General features: G+C 42.2%; 1 long non-coding RNA gene across 1 annotated transcript; it reads left to right on the top strand.

Moving 5' to 3' along the window:
• The first annotated feature begins 13,278 nt into the window (after window positions 1–13,278).
• On the top strand, window positions 13,279–17,355 carry LOC138682016 (uncharacterized). The gene is made up of 3 exons (XR_011322233.1): window positions 13,279–14,317; window positions 14,808–15,024; window positions 16,961–17,355. It is a non-coding gene; the product is annotated as an uncharacterized lncRNA (long non-coding RNA).
• The last annotated feature ends 287 nt before the right edge of the window (window positions 17,356–17,642 follow it).

Raw genomic sequence — 17,642 nt, 5'->3', positions numbered from 1 at the left:
GGAGTGGGTCACTCTAATATCAAGGATCTTGATGCTACCTACACCAGCATCCTTTATATTAACCAAGGAAAAATGATTATTTATTAATAAGAAATTCTACTTTTATTACTGCTTTTTCAGTAACCAGATGTGTCTTTGAATTTCCTGAATTTTATGCATCATCTGGATGAAGCATCTGGATCCACCTCATTGTGTAGCCTTTACTGACAGAAAATATTTTGGACTGGCAGCTAAAAGGAAACAGAGTCAGCTGGTAGTGTTCAGCTTGCTCCAGAGCCTGTTGGATCGTCCTGAATGACTGGACTAAGCTGATCTGAAGCAGAGGGGAGCTGGTAGCCATGCAAGATACTGGAGTTCCTTTCTGACCCCAGCTCAGGCAGAATGCTGTTTTTCTACATCTTTGAGCAGTGAATTCTCACGTGGACTCATTCAGGAGGCAGAAATGTTTCTGTGTATGGAACTGGAAGCCACTGGTAAAACCTACAAGAACAACAAGCTCACATTTCTATGGACACCTACCAAAAAAAAGCCTGGTTTTCCCCCTGAAGTTAAAAGAAATTTGCACAGTTGAAATGCAGCTACAATATATTTGTAGCTGTAGATGGATATCCTTTTCCTTTATCCTCACAACAGTGAGTATCAAGCAGTAGGAAAACTCTTGCAGCGGTGTTTTTGATTGTTTTGATGTATCTGAGCCTGTCATTGGTGCACAACCTCCATGGAGAAGGTCCCCTCCCTTTTCTGCCATGTGAATGATGTTTCCCTTCAGGGGTATTCTCTGAAAAGTCAAATTATGTGTTCTGAGTGGTGCAGTGTACAATAAATGCCGTGAACTCCTCCCCTCAAGCAAGCTGAACAATCCCTGCAGACCTGTGCAGGCATCACAGGCCCATTCTTAATATTCCAGAAGTGACTTTTACAATTGGTCTGGCTACATGGTATGTTGTGTGATAGCATTCTTCATCTGAGGGAAGAATGCACTGCTGAGTGGTCAGACAGTGCATGCATTGGAAAAGTCACCATCACCGGCAAGGAACAGAACCTTGATTTGATTGCAGTGAATTCCCTAATGTCAGAATATGCATGGGAAAGAGCTGCTGGGTTTGTTTAGTGCCGTAAATTAACATGCTGAACTGGACAGTAAGCAGAGATGTACCTTGAAGATGATGCAGTGGTCGAGATGGACAGTCAGGAGCTCCACCTTGTCTGGAAATTTCAGCACAGATAAAGTTTCCACAGGCATATCACACCAGATTCCTGCTTTTCTTCCACAGTGTGACTAATGCACATAATTTTTACAGAATCTAGAACTTTACATGGATGGTTCTTTTAGCACAGTACTGCATTTTCATTCTCAGTTGCACGGGACAGGTATTGTTTCCTTTCTTTTGCAGTTTTGCTCTGATATGTTGAGGGCTGACGGTAATTTTCACCTTCAGATGCAGGATAAAGTTGGACTTAATATTTCAAAGGTATAAAATGGTCTCCAGAGATACATGGAGGTCTTCAGGGAAGGCAGATGCAGGAAAGGGAGGATGCTTCATATAGTATTGAGCAATATCTTCTCAATGATCACTTTGACAGTGGATCTAGCTCCTAAGAGATCCACAGCAGAATACAGTCTTCCCTCGTATTGGCTCTTCTGCATGGAGAGTGGCCACTTGGGCCTGAATACGCAGTATACTACAACCCCAACTTTTCAAACCTAAACTCAGTGGTGAATATACAGAACTCTGCCAGCAATGGAAAGGTGTAAATTCCTGGCACCTGTGTGAGCATACAAGCTGGACTGCGAACCTTGGCACAGCCCACTGCTTTGCTCATATCACCCCTCTCTTAGCATCTCAGCATTAGCTCTCCCTTTCCTGTTGTCACACAGGTTGCTGGTCCACTTTGAAAGTTGCTCTTGCACTACCAACTTTCAGAATAAAAATATTGTCTCCTTCTTCCGCAGGAGCAGTTTCCATTGTCCATGTGTTAAATGAGGTTAAAATCTGTTCCCTCTAGATTGTTACATGTCTGTCATGGCTGCCCTTCTTCTAAGTAGAAAGATGATGTCCAAGAGCAAAAATGTGTTAGAAAACCAGGCAGACAAGGAAGCTCTGCAAACCCTAATAAGTATGTATTTTAGGCTTTGTTTTTGTGTGCAAGGGTACAGATACTCATTGCACCTGTGGGTTATACCGCATCAGTTTCACATTTGTTCACTGCATAGACTGCATAAAGAATTGGTGTCTATTACTTGTCTGCTTGGGGTATTTACAGCATAGTAGTATGCACACTTTTTTTTGCCTATTGATTGCCATTCTTCCATTATCTTGCCACAGAGCTGCCCTAAGCTCTTTCTGGGTGGTCATAACAGATCTAGGATCTGCAGTGAGGCACAAATGAATGTGCAGTTCAGTTCCATCTTTCTAACATACATTCGATCACTTTTTTTCACAGTTAATTTTAAGAAATACATGTTACCGTCAAATCCTGTCCTTATTAAGTAAGAGTTTACATATTTGATGCATTTTTAAATGACATTTTAAAGAAGTTTTCTTAAGATTATAATGGAGACAGTCTGTCAAGAATGCAGCGAGCAGCAGCGAAGAGGAGCATTCCAACGGCATTACCAAGGCCCTCTGCAGCCGCACACCCAGCACGCAGGCTTTGCTTCGTTATGCCTAGAGGTGTAAGAATAGCTGTGAACAGCTAATAAGAATCAATGCTATTGGAGACATCTGTTTCAGTTTTCATTTTTCAGTGTTATTAGTGCTTATTGGTACAAGGCTCAGGAATGCAGCCAATCCCTTTGAAGTGAAGTGTATTGTAAGGCTAGAGGCATTGTGAGCCTTGTTGATGACCCTGTGTGTAACCTTTCAATTAAACATCCGTAATGCACGGATGAGAAAAGACCTCCTTAAAAGAAAAGACTGGTACACTGAAAATCACGTTGCTGGCATTTTAGTATTCAGTCTGGATTTTATAAAGTAATCTCCAAATAAATAACAGATTCATTAATTTTTCAAGATTCTTTAGTTTAAAAAAAAAAATCTGCGACTCTGGTCATGTGAATATGCCACTATTATTTTAGTTATTAATATATAATAAAAATCCTTAATCTGTGCACAGTACAAGTAACCAGAGAAAAGATGGCTGTTTCCCCTAAACCCAGAAAATAAGACAGAGACCAACCGGAGCTGAAGTCAGCTGCCAGATATGTCCTGATCCCCTCAAAAGAATCAGTCGTCAACACATGCACCTACAACAAAAGCCTGGATCAGGAGGACAATTTGACTTGTCAATAAATTGATCTGCATAAACTCCACAGATCAGAATGAGGTTTTCAGAGGGGCATTTTGCTGATCACAAGGAGGCCAGTGCAGCCTTGGGAAACTCCTGTCACAGGTCAGACTCAGAGTGGCACACAGCATGGTCTGGTGGTCCTGCATGGACAGTGCTCTCGGCAGGTACCTCAGTGCAGGGCCTGGGTTGATTAAAGAGATTGTCCCAAGTGCAATGGTAATATAATCTGGAGAATGTTGAGAGAGATGAGCTATGTGGGAACAATCACTCTTTTGAATTCAAAGCTAGCATACTTTAAATCCATACATGGGAAAAGTTTTTGAGCCCCTCTGACAGTCTGATAAACCAGTTCCTAACACCGTGTAGTAACCTTTGTGAAAGGTACTTTTATCAAGACAAAGAGAAGTGTATTGATCTGTCGAGTGGTTTATGCTGGGTGATAGCTGGTTGCTGCTCTCTCATGGAGGACAGCACAAAGTTCTTGCTAGTCCTTTGCACAGATCTAGCAAGTATATTTTGGTATTTATCTTACCATGAAATGATGCAAGTCCTCCCTCCTAACTGCCTTGGGAGAAAGCAAGTGATAGTGTCTGCCCACTTTTTCTGAGTGGTGTATCTGGGCCATGGAGGAAGCTGACATTCAAATGGCATGATGCGACTCCAGTACCTGGCATGTTTTAGTTGAAGGGACCTAGTGCTGACTCAGTGCAATATTGGCAAGTGAATGTAGATGAACAGAAGTGGAAACAGCCTTACGGGATGAGAAAAAATGGTACAGTAGGCGAACAGTGGCAGTGGTACCTTCATCACTGTTCTCTGCTTCTCATTAGCAGTGGGGAGGATAGGGGTTTTCAATAATTGGTGTGAAGTTTGAACTAATTAACTTGGGTTTTTTTCATAGAGTGATTAATACAATTACTTAATTGTATTTAAATGGAAAGAGTTACAAATATTAGCAAGAATCAAAACATAATAAAAGTGGGCCAAGAGGGAGATGAGAAAAGTGGCAGAAGTTAGTTGGCCTCAGAGATGAGACATTACAGCCTACACACAAGTGGGAGAGGAATTTCTTAGGATCGTAAAAGCAGGAATGATGGAAGGAATGAATAATGGCAGACCTTGGGCTGGCAGTGAGCTCTGCTGGGCTGTGAGAAAGTCTCATAACCGAAGGGTGGAGTACATCACTAAGGACATTTAAATCAACTAGGACAAGGTAGAGTAGAAAATGTCTTCTGAAAAAAAATACCTATGTTAGTCTTTTGGGATGAGATGCAAGATGTTACAGTGCCAATAAATTCAATCTGTATTTTACAATAGGCCACTGATGTTGCTGCTGGGACATAGCTTGGTGTCAGCTGTAAAAAGGGCAAAAAGAGTGGCTTCAGGGCTGTCAGACATACCCAGGCAAGAGTCCTGACAAAGCCTGCTCCTGAAACCTCCTAGGAGACTGGGAAGGTCTCCTGTGGTGAAGCAGCAAATGTGTGTATGTAGAGAAGCATCATCAGGGTGTAAAGGTTTTTTGGCTGTCTAAATAGGGCCTTCAGGGAGAAATTTACAGAAGACAGTACATGATTTGAGTGGAGGCTAAGCAGTGGTACCAGCTGGATCTGCCTGTGGTGCCCTGAAGTCTAGCATCCTCACATCTTACACCTGTGCGTGTCGTAGCTCATTTGAGTTTTCTGCAATGTTTACCTTCTGTGGGAGCATGTGAGCAGTGCCAAATTTGTTCTCTACTCTCAACTTTATGCAAGAACCATGTCTTTTCTGATGCCTAAAGCCAGCCTGGGACATGACACAATGCAGCATCCACCTGCATTATGTTTTACTCATGCTATTCAAGATGGACATGGGCACTTTCATTGTGTTAAACGCCATTTTCTGCCACCATTATGTGCACAGCCTCCTTCTGAGGCCAGTCTTTTAGTCCCAGTCCATAAAACCCCCTGGCAGATGCCTGTGCAGTGCTATACAGGGACAACTTTGGTGAGCATCCATAGTGTAGACTTAAATTGACCCCATGGCTTCTGTCAGAAAAGTGACAGAAACTATGGGAAACCAAGACACATTTTAAAGACCTTGTTCTTACAAGAGGATCAATTCACTGAATAAAATCATAGATATGCACAGTATTGTCTGATCCCCTCCCACCCTTTTTTAAAACCATAGGATCAAAGTCAATGTTTACATAAATCCATTAAGCAAATTCATGGAAGTAGAGAAATGGAAAAAGTAAAAAATTACTTTATTAAGTCCTTACAGGTTTTAGATAGCAAGACTTTCAGCACCATTTAAGGCTATGCTTGCAAAATTCAGATGTGTTTGTTTGCCTGTATGTACCTGTACATTATAGAAAATGTTAGCAGATACAGGGAAAAAAGTAACAGAATTGTGTTCAGGTGGGGAGCCTTTGATATCAAAATCAAGTTTGATGTGAAAAATCTTTAACAAAAGTGGATTTTTAAAAGGGTTGTTGGCTAGGTGGCTTTATTTGGTGAAAATGGATTGGAAGAGCAAATGAAAACTGCAAAGTCTTTCTAGCATGGTTCATCCAAAGGGAAAACAGTGTATTTTTTTGTTGTTTGCATACATCACCAGTGAGGAAAAAAAACCCAAACTGAAACCACAATAACAATGGCAATTTCTTAAGAAACAAAACTGTCCTGATTATTTTTTAAAAATTCGGATATGCAGGAACATATCCCATATTATAACATTGTGGCACCAGGAGTGGAAGCATTTCTTGTTCTAATAACAATAACAGATGTTGCTGAAAACAAAATTTTGCTCAAAGACTCCACCGAGAACATTTTGTTGTGACAGAATGGAAATATACAGTAGGAGCTGTAAACTTTTCTTAACGAATCATCACATTCAGATTTCTTCAGAAAAGATGCAGACATGATGAGAAACAAACTGGAAATCTGTGTCCTTCATTGTTCTTAACAGAATGATCAATCAAGCCAGGAAAATGTTATTCTTAAGGGCAGAAATGGTGCACACTGGAGCACCATCTGTAGAAACACTTGGAATTTTTTCACCCAACTTCTGAAAGATGTTTAGTAGCTCCTAGTCTTCCAAAATACTGGGAACTCCTATGTCTTTTTAGCTTGTCAGAGACACTGTCTCTGTGGCTTTTTGATAGAAAATTACTCATTGGAAGGTACTTCTTTAATTTTCTTTAATTTTTTGATCAGCTGCAGCTCAAATTTTTACATTATATATCTGTGTTTGCTGAGATGGGAATAGGGTGAGCACCTGGTGATTATTCTGCACTGGATGGGCAAAATAGCATGTAGATTTAGTTAGAGCTATACAACAGCACAGAAAGCACTTCTATTATGCTACAGAAATACAGTTTTGTTTAAAAGTTGTCCTTATTCAATGCATGTTTGCAGGAACCCTTGAATAGCAACAGTAGCAACAAATCAAGTAAAGCTACCAAGGGAATTTTTCTTCATATGAAAGGTCATCTATGATTTTTTTTTAATCTTCTAGACACTGGTGAATTGCTGTTTCCCAGTACAGATAGCAAGGATATGTTTTAAGCCAGGAACAATTTTTCTCTGATAATCCATATAAGAATGCACTTACATTTTCTTCACCTGATGACTGGTTACAAAGAAACAAGGTGGCACACAGGGACAGTAGATTGAAATGTGGAATAAAGAAAACTAGCCCACCGTGAAAGTGGAAATAAGAAAACTGCACATTCCTATGCCTGCGGCTTCTTCGCACCTCAGTATCCTTAATTATGTTCCAGGGTATTTTGGCGTTCCTTCTATTTGCGTTTAGATCTTTCATCAGGAAGTTAATGTTCTCAGAGCAAGTAAGATCTCAAACCCCATAAATCCTAATGTTTAATACGTTAACGATATAGAGATAAGTATTTAATTTTACTTTATGCATGACAGAGAAGCCAATGACAAATAGCACTGAGTAATATTTATGAGTTCCATGCCTGAAGGAATAATAAGCACCTTAAATTATTGTAAATTCTGACAAGGCACATACATTGAAGACTTTATAAAACTTTATACTTTATGCATGTAACTACAACACTGTTCTTCTCCCTGCCACAGTTCAGCTCCTGATGCTTCCAGCTGCTGTGATCACAAAGCAGTATCTTCCCAAGCTGAAACAATCTGTGGGAATGTCTCTAACTGTCCTGCTTGATATTGCTCTGGCCTGCAGTTTCCAGCTATATTCTGAAATGTGCCATGAAAAGGGCAATAAGGAAATCTGCCAAAGTGCTATGGAAAGAGCATAAGGTTACTATATGTCCATCATGGCTAGAAACAAAATAGGGTTCTTCTTTCCTTCTTTTCTTTCATTATTTGTATGTTAACGTTACATGTTCAGCATCTCCCCCTCTGGGATACAGTTTGCAATCCCTTCCCACCTACAACACCAAGATGGGTTCCTTTACCAGTAAGCCGAGCATGTCTTCTAGGAGTGTCCAGGAAGCATCTAGCACCTAGTCTTAGGAATCTCCAAATTCCTATACATTTCCTGTAAAGATAATCAAAGAAAGACCTGGTAGAGCATTTGTATGCATTGTTAACTATTCAATGTCACAGGTTTCTCAAGGTTTAACTGCAGTCAGCAGTGGTACTTGAAAAAATGGGACAACTGTGCTGGCCAACATTTCATAGGCATAGAGTGTTTGCTTGCTGAACGACAGCTGGAGGAAAAAACCTTACACATCCATGAGCACAGCAGCAATTTCTGTGAACATCTTAAAACAGTTCAGCAACAAAGAATCAAGAGCTATAGGAACAGAATATGGACTATATCAAAGGAAACCTATAGGAAGCCACTTAATTTCCTGGATTTTCAAGTACATCTTAAAACTGGATTCAAAAGAAGTCACAAATGTACATGAAGGTACCAGTTCCTCTGTGTGTATTTGGCTCTGATTGTGGTGGCAAACTGAAGCTGCCTTGGCAGGCAAGGAAATATTTACAGATACTAATGGGAGAGGATCACAACCTTGTGTAAGATGACACAGTTGCCAATTGCTATCATTAACACTGACAATACACTGCAAGACTTAAAAGATGTTTTCCAATGTACTATTTTAAGAGCATTGTACTAAGGAGTAGCTGCCAGAACGAATGGAAGGTAACCTGCTGCATGAATAAAAATTGATTTTAACTCTGTTCTAAAAAAAACCGGAACAACAGGGAATTGGCTACTTTAACTCAAATACTTTTTCTTTGAAATACATGTGTAGAGCAGAGGTAGTGGTTGGCACATAAATGGGCACAATTGTGTGACTGGGTTTCATGACATCATTTAACCAAGTGTGATGAAATAAAGGGGGGTAGGAGGTGGGAATTTTCCTGTCTGGAGTCATGTTTAGACTGGTAAAGAGGTAGTTCCCCCATTTCTAAATACCATGTCTTACCATCCATCCTTTGTACCACTGCACCACATCAATGCGAATCCTGTGCAGTCCATGGACTCTGCACAGAAGGATGTACGAGACATATGCACTAGGATGTTCACTTCTGCTTGCGGAAGAGTTGTGCTGGCAGGAAATGTAGTAGCAGAACCAGTGTCCCAGTCCTGCTTGGCAGGACTCCCTCCTCTTCTCCCTCATAGTAAAATCAAACTGTTGGGGAAAAAAAAAACCCAAACCAAACCTTAAAAAAAACCCCCACAACAATCCCCCAAAGCAAGCGTCTTTTTTCCTCTTTTCCTTAAGGGCAATTTACACAACCTATACCTTGGAAGGGACCTCTTCCAACAGAAGCTGAGTTTTGTTTTTACTCCGTTAATCAGGCGTGGCAGGAAACTGTTACCAGTTGTGCACAATGCATCTAGTTTCTTCCCTTCTCTGTTCCAAATGTGCTTGGATTTATTAAGGTACAGAAGACTTTGAGAAATGTGATGTTCTGGGCTTGCCAAAATAAACCGCAAGTGATGATGAAGCAATAATGTATTTAACAAAGTGTCATGGAAAAGACAAGCTGCAAAATCTATTTGCTGGGCTGCTATCTACACTTTACTGTCTGCAGCTGCATAAAACAGAGTACTGTGTATTTACTGAGTACTCTATACACATGGGACTGCTGCATGAATTTACCCAAGTTCATGTGCTTCACCCAGACTCTGATCTTGGTTATAGTTCTTTAAATTCTGATACCAACTGTAGAAAATATGTTGGATAGAGAAATCTTTGGTCACATCCATCCTTTGATAACAGCAACAAGTTATTCTTGCCAATACCTTTAGAAAAGACCTTGTGAGCAAGATGTGGCCACAGAAGGAAAAAAAGTCCATCAGTTTTTCAAATGCTAGTTCAGACACTGGGACATGACTGGACTGTCAGAAGCAGCATCTCTAGGAGATGCCTTCTTGTGAGAGTTATGTTCACTTGCTGTGGGTACAACATTCAGGTCTGTCACAGTGATGGATGCTCTAGTGTTTACATTTGAATGGGCAATGGATTACATAACAGTTATTTTTAGAACATTCTTCTGGACTTGGTCAAAAGTCTAGTTTTGTCTCACCACAATAGTAGGCTTAGAGAGAAGCAAGCATTGGTACTGAAAGTAGAAAGATACAAAAAGTTTTACTCCTGCAGGAGAACAGACAGCACCCACTTTCTACTCCTCCTGTTGTATAACAGGTGTCTGAGCATGTTGCTTTGCCCCGCCTTGCTTCAGAGAAAAAGCATAAAACATCTACCTGGTTAAAAATGTGATTTCACTTATGCCAGGCCTCAAGGCTGTAAACTGCAGTTCCAGTAGAAACCTAGGTTATGTCATTTAATTCTCCTTTTGATTTCCTATATGATTTTTGTGGCTATCTGTTCCAAAGGAAGATACCGAACTTTGCTGAGGGGTGACCTCATTGCTCTGCAGCTTCATGAGGAGCAGATGGGGAGAGGGAGGTGCTGAGCTCTTCTCCCTGGGATCCAGGGATGGAACACGTGGGAATGGTTCAAAGCCGCATCAGGGGAGGTTCAGACTGGACATTAGGAAGCATTTCTTTGTCAAGAGAGTGGTCAAACCTGGAACAGCCTTCCTAGAGAGGTGGCCGATGCCCCATGCCTGTCAGTGTTTAAGAGGCATTTGGACAATGCCCTTAATACCATGCTTTAACTTTTGGTCAGCCCTGAAGTGGCCAGGCAGTGGGACTACATGAGCATTGTAGGTCCCTTCCAACAGAAATATTCTGTTCTATTCCATTCCATTCCATTCCATTCCATTCCATTCCATTCCATTCCACTCCATTTTCTTCTAAGAAGAGGACCTTCCCTCTGCCTGCACTGCACTGGACTAAGCCACTGTGTGTAAAGCTGTGCTAAGAGGACACAGGGGACAGGCGACAGACTTCACAACTAGCCATGAGGGCTGCAGGTGGTGCCAGGGCTTTTGTGGGGACTGTGGCCTCCAGACTCTGTTATGCACAATGTTGTTGGTGACGTCTAGAAACTATGACCATACCTAATTAGCAAAAGGCAACTGTGCCTGCTATCTGATTCCTGGAGGAAATCCTTCATGGCCTGCAGTCATGTCATTGCATCCACATGTGAGTGCCCCACTGCTAGTGCTGGTAATGCCATGCCACTGCTGGAGCCCAGGAACCAAGTTTCTACAGGGAGGTGATGATACCTAGGTCATGGTGGCACAGGTCCTTGTGGTGCTGATGCATAGAGGCACAGTGAGACATGAGTCACCACTCCCTTTGGATATCACTGTGAGATGCATGGTGTGACAGGGATTTGAGGGGCTGGGCTGAGGAAAGCAAGAAGGACACGTTACTGAGACAGCATATTTAATGTTGCAGTATGTGCTGGCTGCTCAGCTGACACAGCAGCAAATCCAGCCTCTCCTCTCTGCTTGTTGATTTGTTTCTGCACTTGGCATCTTCCCTTTCAAGACTGGTTTTCTAAAAATCAGATATAAATATATGTATCTAATGCTATTAATGTATTTTTAATTCTATTTTTAATTGAGCCATGGAGACTGGCTGTCTCTTGCCAGCTCTTGCTAGGTTTTGCATTTTGGGTGAGAGATGTGTATATAAAGGGTCTTGAACAAATAGTAGCATTCTGTTGTGCTCAGTGCCCATCTGTAACTCATTTTCAGCTCATTCTAAGGCTTGCACTAATGAGTGTGCCGAGGACACTCAGAGCAAAAATAAAACAAAATTCAGAAAGTTGGTGAAATGCTGTTTTTCTTGGCAACAGGAAGCAGCATGGGCTGCCACAGGGAGGTGCCTAGCGAGCAAGGGAACCAGCAGGCAAGCGGGCGAGCACCCAGGAAAACAGACCCACTCATGGGAGTGGGACCAGTACATGGGCAAACCTCACCTAAGCTGGGTGCCAGAGGAGCGTGCTGCCGCCTGCGTGTCATGCATCGCGTGGGGACATGCTGCCCCTGGGCTCCCCTTCCCACTCTGTTCAGATGATAACTGAAATGTTTTCTAATGCATTATTTCAATTAATGTGTAACTAATACAAACTGATTTCTTAAATTTAGTAATGCCATTAGGTGAACGAGTCTTAACATACATGGGAATCTGTACTGCAGAAACAATGGCAAAACCGGAATGCAGTAATCCGATTAACAATAACATCTCCTGTGTAAGGACAGCATAACCTCCAACCACAATGCTGATTTGAAGTGCATTGATGAGATGAAGAAGAGGTAAATAAATTACCCAAAGTCACACAGCATCAGGAGCCCTGAATCTGAGTTACTATTCACTCAGCCACCTCTTTCAAAGCCCATTTTAAATTTTTTCTCTTTTGCTGTCACCCTCAAAAAGCATCTTACTGAAATCAGGTGCTGTCCAGGACATGCAGGTGTTGAAAGGAGGTCTGGCTTCCTTGAGCTTGCAAAGTCAGAATAGAGACTGCAACCATCCAAATTGTTCTAAAAATAAACTTTGCTCCTTGCTTCTCCCCCCACCACCCCATTCTTGCTTTTCTGTCTCTACTGTCAGAGCTGCTTCCACCCACTCTATACAAGAGAGTAAGTTAAACAGGCAACAAGGAACACAAACAAGAATACAGAGAGAAATCCTGGAGTATCTCACAGGGAACTTTGGGCTAAGATGATGTTTCATTATCAAAAAGAAAAGCTGTCCTAGGGTAATGAGGGAAAGGGAGAGAAGCCAAGAAAGAAAGTTCTGAAAAATGAACTCAAATTCAGGATCCATGGGAATTAAAGTGAGCTGCAAAGAATAAAAGGTGATAACCAGTTTTTTGTGGCAGAAGCTTTCCCACACTCATGTTGTTTGCTCTGCTGCCATGATTGTTGTGTCCTTATTTTATACTGTTCTTTGGCCAGTGCTGTTTCAAGTCATTCCTCTACTGTCAGGCTGGACTGAGCTCCCATGGTTCCCCCACCAGGACAACAAAGACAATGGAGCCCTTTTATAGGGACAGACTTCCAGAAGTTCTACTCCTAGCTCCTTGGCTCCAACTTCTTTTTGGTGTCTCCATTGTTTTCAGTGCTCCCAACTTAATGTAACCTGACTGGAACTAGCTTGCTCTTTATCATTTCTAGATCATTAACAGAAACAGGGAGAAACAGCCAGAGCCTTAGTAAAGTGTGTGTGGCAGTAACAAGATCTTTTCAGCAGGACAGGCAATAGTGGCGTCCAGACTGTGGGCTCGCCTAGTACTTGCAATGTGCAAAATGGGTGCTTTAAGTCATAACAGCCATTTGGAGATGACAGTCTTTTCTGATAAATTATTGTTTATATTATTAGGTCTTATAAATTTTGCCCTTTTCTGGTTTAGCAAAATTAATTCACATCCCTCTGCTGTTTCTGAGCTATTGGCATCACTGAACACTGCAAGAGTGGTGGAAGCATCAGGGTATCTTTTTTCTATTTTAGTATCAGGGCTGGGGTGGTTTTTTTTTCATGATGAATTTTGCTTCAGTATAGTATTTTCAAAATATGAGGTACTAAGTAGGAGGTTAGGGATCAAAGAGCTATTGAAAAATGAAAAATTTTCATGAAAAAAATCAAAGCAGAATTGTGGAGGAAATGGATCATGGAACAAACAATGATATTTTCAAGGATAAGCAATGGTGATTGCATTTCTCAGCAGTGGTTCAATCAAACTGATAATGATCAGACGTGTGTCTGATCAGATGCAGGTCATTGGGGGAGCTTGCAATGAGTTGGAGCCACTTGGATTCCCTGCCCCTGTGCAGCACCAGCCCACATCACTGGAACATCTTCCCCTCGGAACAGCCGTGGGTGGAAGCTGCTGAGCTGTGCTGGTGAAGGTCAAGCACCTCGGAAATTGCCAGGTCCTATGTTGTTGTCTGAGGCTGAGCATGAAGACTCACTGGTGTGTGGTGGTAGCCGAGGGGTTGGTATCAGGGCAATAAACCACAATTGGGGCTGTTGTCTACTGCTATGGAAGGTCAGGTCCAGGCCACGGGTTTACTAGCATCCATTTAATTTAAGAAAAATTAATAAAAAAGCATAAAACATTTCGTTTGTTGGAATTGTTGCGAGAAGATTTTAAAAGGCATATTTCAAAGCTTTGCTTAATAAGGATGTGTGGCTCTCTTGCCTTTCTTCACTGGTTTAACAGGATGCAATGAAGATGCTGTCCCTTTCCAGCCTCTGTTAGAATGATGATTGAGTTACCTGAATGTGGAGGAGGGTTTTTTAAGTGTTCAGAGTAGGGGCAGGCTGGTAACCAAGCAAGGTTTAAATCTTACAAGGCTGTATTTCTCTTCTCTCCAAACTACTGAAAGTATTTCTTTGCAAGGAGAATTTTCCTGCAGTCCCGAGTAAGTGTTGCAAGAGAATATTTAAAACATTGCTGGCGGTGCCTTCTAGCACTAAACCTAATTAAGTTTCTTTCATGTCTTGGAGGACTGCACATGCTTGCTTTCAGGAGGATGGCAAAGCGCCGGCACTGCCAGGAGATCTGTGTCAATGTGTGAGGTACCTCTGCAGTAAAAAGTAAATGACAGTCAGAAATTGGTAGCTGGTGCTTATAATACAGACCCAAGAAGCTAAGATTGACGTTTGCTGGCAGCAGGTTTGTTGTGGTTAAATATCTTTTTTCTTTAGCCAAGGAAAAATACTCACACAAAAATTACTTGATCCGCAGCAGAAGAATAGGATTAGCATCAGGAAGGGGTGTCTGGTGGCAGGCCTCCATGGTACGAGCCTCCGTCCCTGAATGGGATTCATTCTTCCCCAGCTGAGCCGGTGGGAAGTTCTTGCTCTTACAGGAAAGTGCACCGACCGCTGCAGTGGTGTTGTTTTTGCTCTCATGTTATGCCCTTTTGCAGGGGTCAAGAGTTCTTCCATAAAACTCACTCCAGGCTATAGGTCCTATCAGAAGTAGCCTATGTTGCCTGTCCTCCCAGACGGGATTTTATAGATAGGGTGCTGGAGCCCTCATGAAACGCTTGTCAACCCGGCACTGTTTGCTTATTCCAGGTTCACTGGAAGGAGACCTCGCTTCACTCTTCAGCCTGTCGTGGCAATTTTTTTCACACATTTTCTCTATCTTTTTTCCATAGCCATCTCTCAGTGAGATCTCTCCACCACTGCCAACCAGCTCTTCCAGGCTGTGCAGTCTGGCACAGAAAGAGACAAAGCCAGACTGAGTCATTTACAAAAACAAGGCGCCGCCCATTATTTTAGCACGCTGGAGTGGACTACTGCTGGGAGATCTCGAGTGCCAAACAATAAATGAATCCTCTCCGGTTAATCGTCACCCCTGCCAATGAGACGGAGGTTGGTCGCTCTTGCAATAAAGGACAAAAGTCTTTTCTTCTGCTCTTTGTTGCCTGTAACAAAGCTGGTTGGATGCAGCTGGGATCAGGCCCACAGCTGATCCTTCTCTCCCCCGCCCCTGGGCCATTCCTTTCAGCTCAGCTGGGGTAGCCCGGACAATAGGGAAGCTGTGTTTGCCGCATCTCAGGATGTTAGGTCTATAGTTTGGACAGCCCAAGAATATGCGTGTATTCTCCCCATTGATGTTCAGGGGCTTGATACCTCTTTGTTTGGTTTGCTTTATTGAAAGGTAAAACGGAAGAAGGGATAATGCCCCTGCTTAGAAATATAGATGCATGGTAACATAAAAGGGACGAGAAAGGAACATTTCAGACATGAGACCTGAATCCACACTCTTGGCGGGGAGGGGGGGGGGGGGGGGCAGTACGGGAGGGAAGCTGTTATACCAGCTGTGCTGCCCCACTGCAAGATTTCCCCAGGCAGGATCCTTTCCACAAAGCAAAGTCCTGGTCCATGTTCAGATAACAGGCTGCCCCGGTGTAAGATGTCAAGATAATCTGCCAGTTCCTCCTGGCCTCTGGCAGGTAGCTCTCCATGCAAGAGTGAACAGGCAGGTCTGACTCAGCTGCAAACAGACAAGCCATCAGAAAATGATGATCAGAAAATAGTGCTCTCCGTTTTCCGGTGTTGGAACTTTGCTTCCCCAATGTGTTTGATGTAGGTGCATTAAAAGTACAGGATAATTTTTTCCACTCTCTGTTTCTGTATTTTGTGGTTACCTTTCTCCCAGCTTGGGAGCCAGCAGGCAGATCCTAGCATGTCCATTTTCTACCCACTTGTGCCTCAGCAAGAGATAGAGCTAGCTGTGCAAGCTATGCCTGTCTCATTAGGACCAGGACCTACTCTTGTTACCTGCTTCCCCACATTTTGACCTGCTGGGCCTTATAGGGAATCACCGCACAGTATCCTCATTTCCATAAAGCATACTACTGCGAAGAGCATCCCAACATCTAGCTACCTTTCCCACAGTTTATCATATGTGGTGGCTAAACTTCATTTATTCTGCATATCAATCTAAGCAGCTGCTTGTGTTCACATCTGCACTGAACACCTAAGGGACAATGCTCAGTGCTGTGGGTTAAATAAAAACATGCCCTTTTCCAGATCATATTCATGGAGCTGGAGAAAGGTCAAAACTGCAGTGGTCTCCTTCCCCCTTCTCCCTGCTGCTGAATAACTGTTTTCATGCCTTCAGTGCAAAGAGTAGCAGAGGCTGATAAGCATCTTTAAAGAGATCATTTAAGTTGTATTTACCTATGCACGCAAATAAAACTTGAGACAATACAGGCAACATCATATTCTCTGTCATCTGATGTTAAAGATATGAATGGCTCTTAGTCCATTCACTATTTTGGAATAATGTATTTCCTGATTTTTCAGGTGTCATTGGATTATTGATAGTTACTGTGTTCTATCTGCATATCAATGCTTGTACTCCCTCCACAAAAGATGGTCACCTAGAAGCCTGTGGAAATTGAATACATATTCAGGACTCAAAACAATTCTTGCCTGATGTATTCAAACACAGCAGCAGAATTTCATCACCTACCTCACCACCAAATTCTTTTCTGATCTTATCTTTTCCAGTCATAAGCTAAAAAAGATGCATGATACAATATCCTACCAGTGCTGCAGGGGATGTGACTCCATAGGTAATTTGTGAGATAGATGTTGGGAGTGTCCCTAACTAAAATTGTTTGAGGATAAAATTACTGAGCACAGTGCTGAAATAGTGGATCACCCACTGGCCTGGTCTAGGATTTCCAGAGGGCTTCTAGGATCTGGGTGCCAAAATACTACTGAATATCAATTAAAATTGTGTTTCTAATTCAGTTCCCTGAAACTCAACTAATCCTTCCCATAACATTTCTTTCAGCTTTTGGATGGCAATTACATTAAAAATCCTACAGACTTTGATCATAACAGACAACATTGCTATAGCAACGGAAGTATGAAACACTAATAACTGAGCTGACTGGACAGACTGAAAAATTCAGTGGCAACCCTGATGTACAGAGGGTAACTAGATCCAGAGGAAAGTCTTGTGCCTCTGTGCCTAACCAGCTCACACTGCATGGATGCTCAGTAAAGAGCAGAAAAAAGACCATGTCAGGCCACAGGCAATTTTTTTCCCATAGGGGGTTTCTTTTATGGTTCTGCTCTGAGGATGCTGAGAATGGCAAGAGAGGAGGGGAGGTTTGGAGATGGGGTTTGTGGCTGTAATCTCAGTTTTCATTGAAGTGCTGAACACGCAATTATTTTAAGAACCAACCTCTTCTTAGTGTGCGCTTTCTCTCATTGTCTGAATAATGTTAGTTCTCCCGTAGCCTTGAACCGAATTCACAAATAACTAGGACTCAAAACTTACTGAAAACCATTTCAAGTTTCACCAGAATCCAGGGAAGAAAGAGTTAGGCCATGGAAGTATTAGAAGAAAGGAAAATATTGTCTGTATAGGAGAAAAAGTTTGTGCTGGGTTTCACAGTGAGCTCTATTCAGTGCCACATTTTAAAAGTTTGGGGTTTTTCAGGCTCAATGGAACATTACATTTTTTCAGA

This window comes from Haliaeetus albicilla, chromosome 26 (genome assembly GCF_947461875.1).
Source record: "Haliaeetus albicilla chromosome 26, bHalAlb1.1, whole genome shotgun sequence".
NCBI lineage: Eukaryota > Metazoa > Chordata > Aves > Accipitriformes > Accipitridae > Haliaeetus > Haliaeetus albicilla.
Note: the sequence above shows the minus strand (reverse complement) of the source record. Positions and strands in the feature narration are given on the sequence as shown.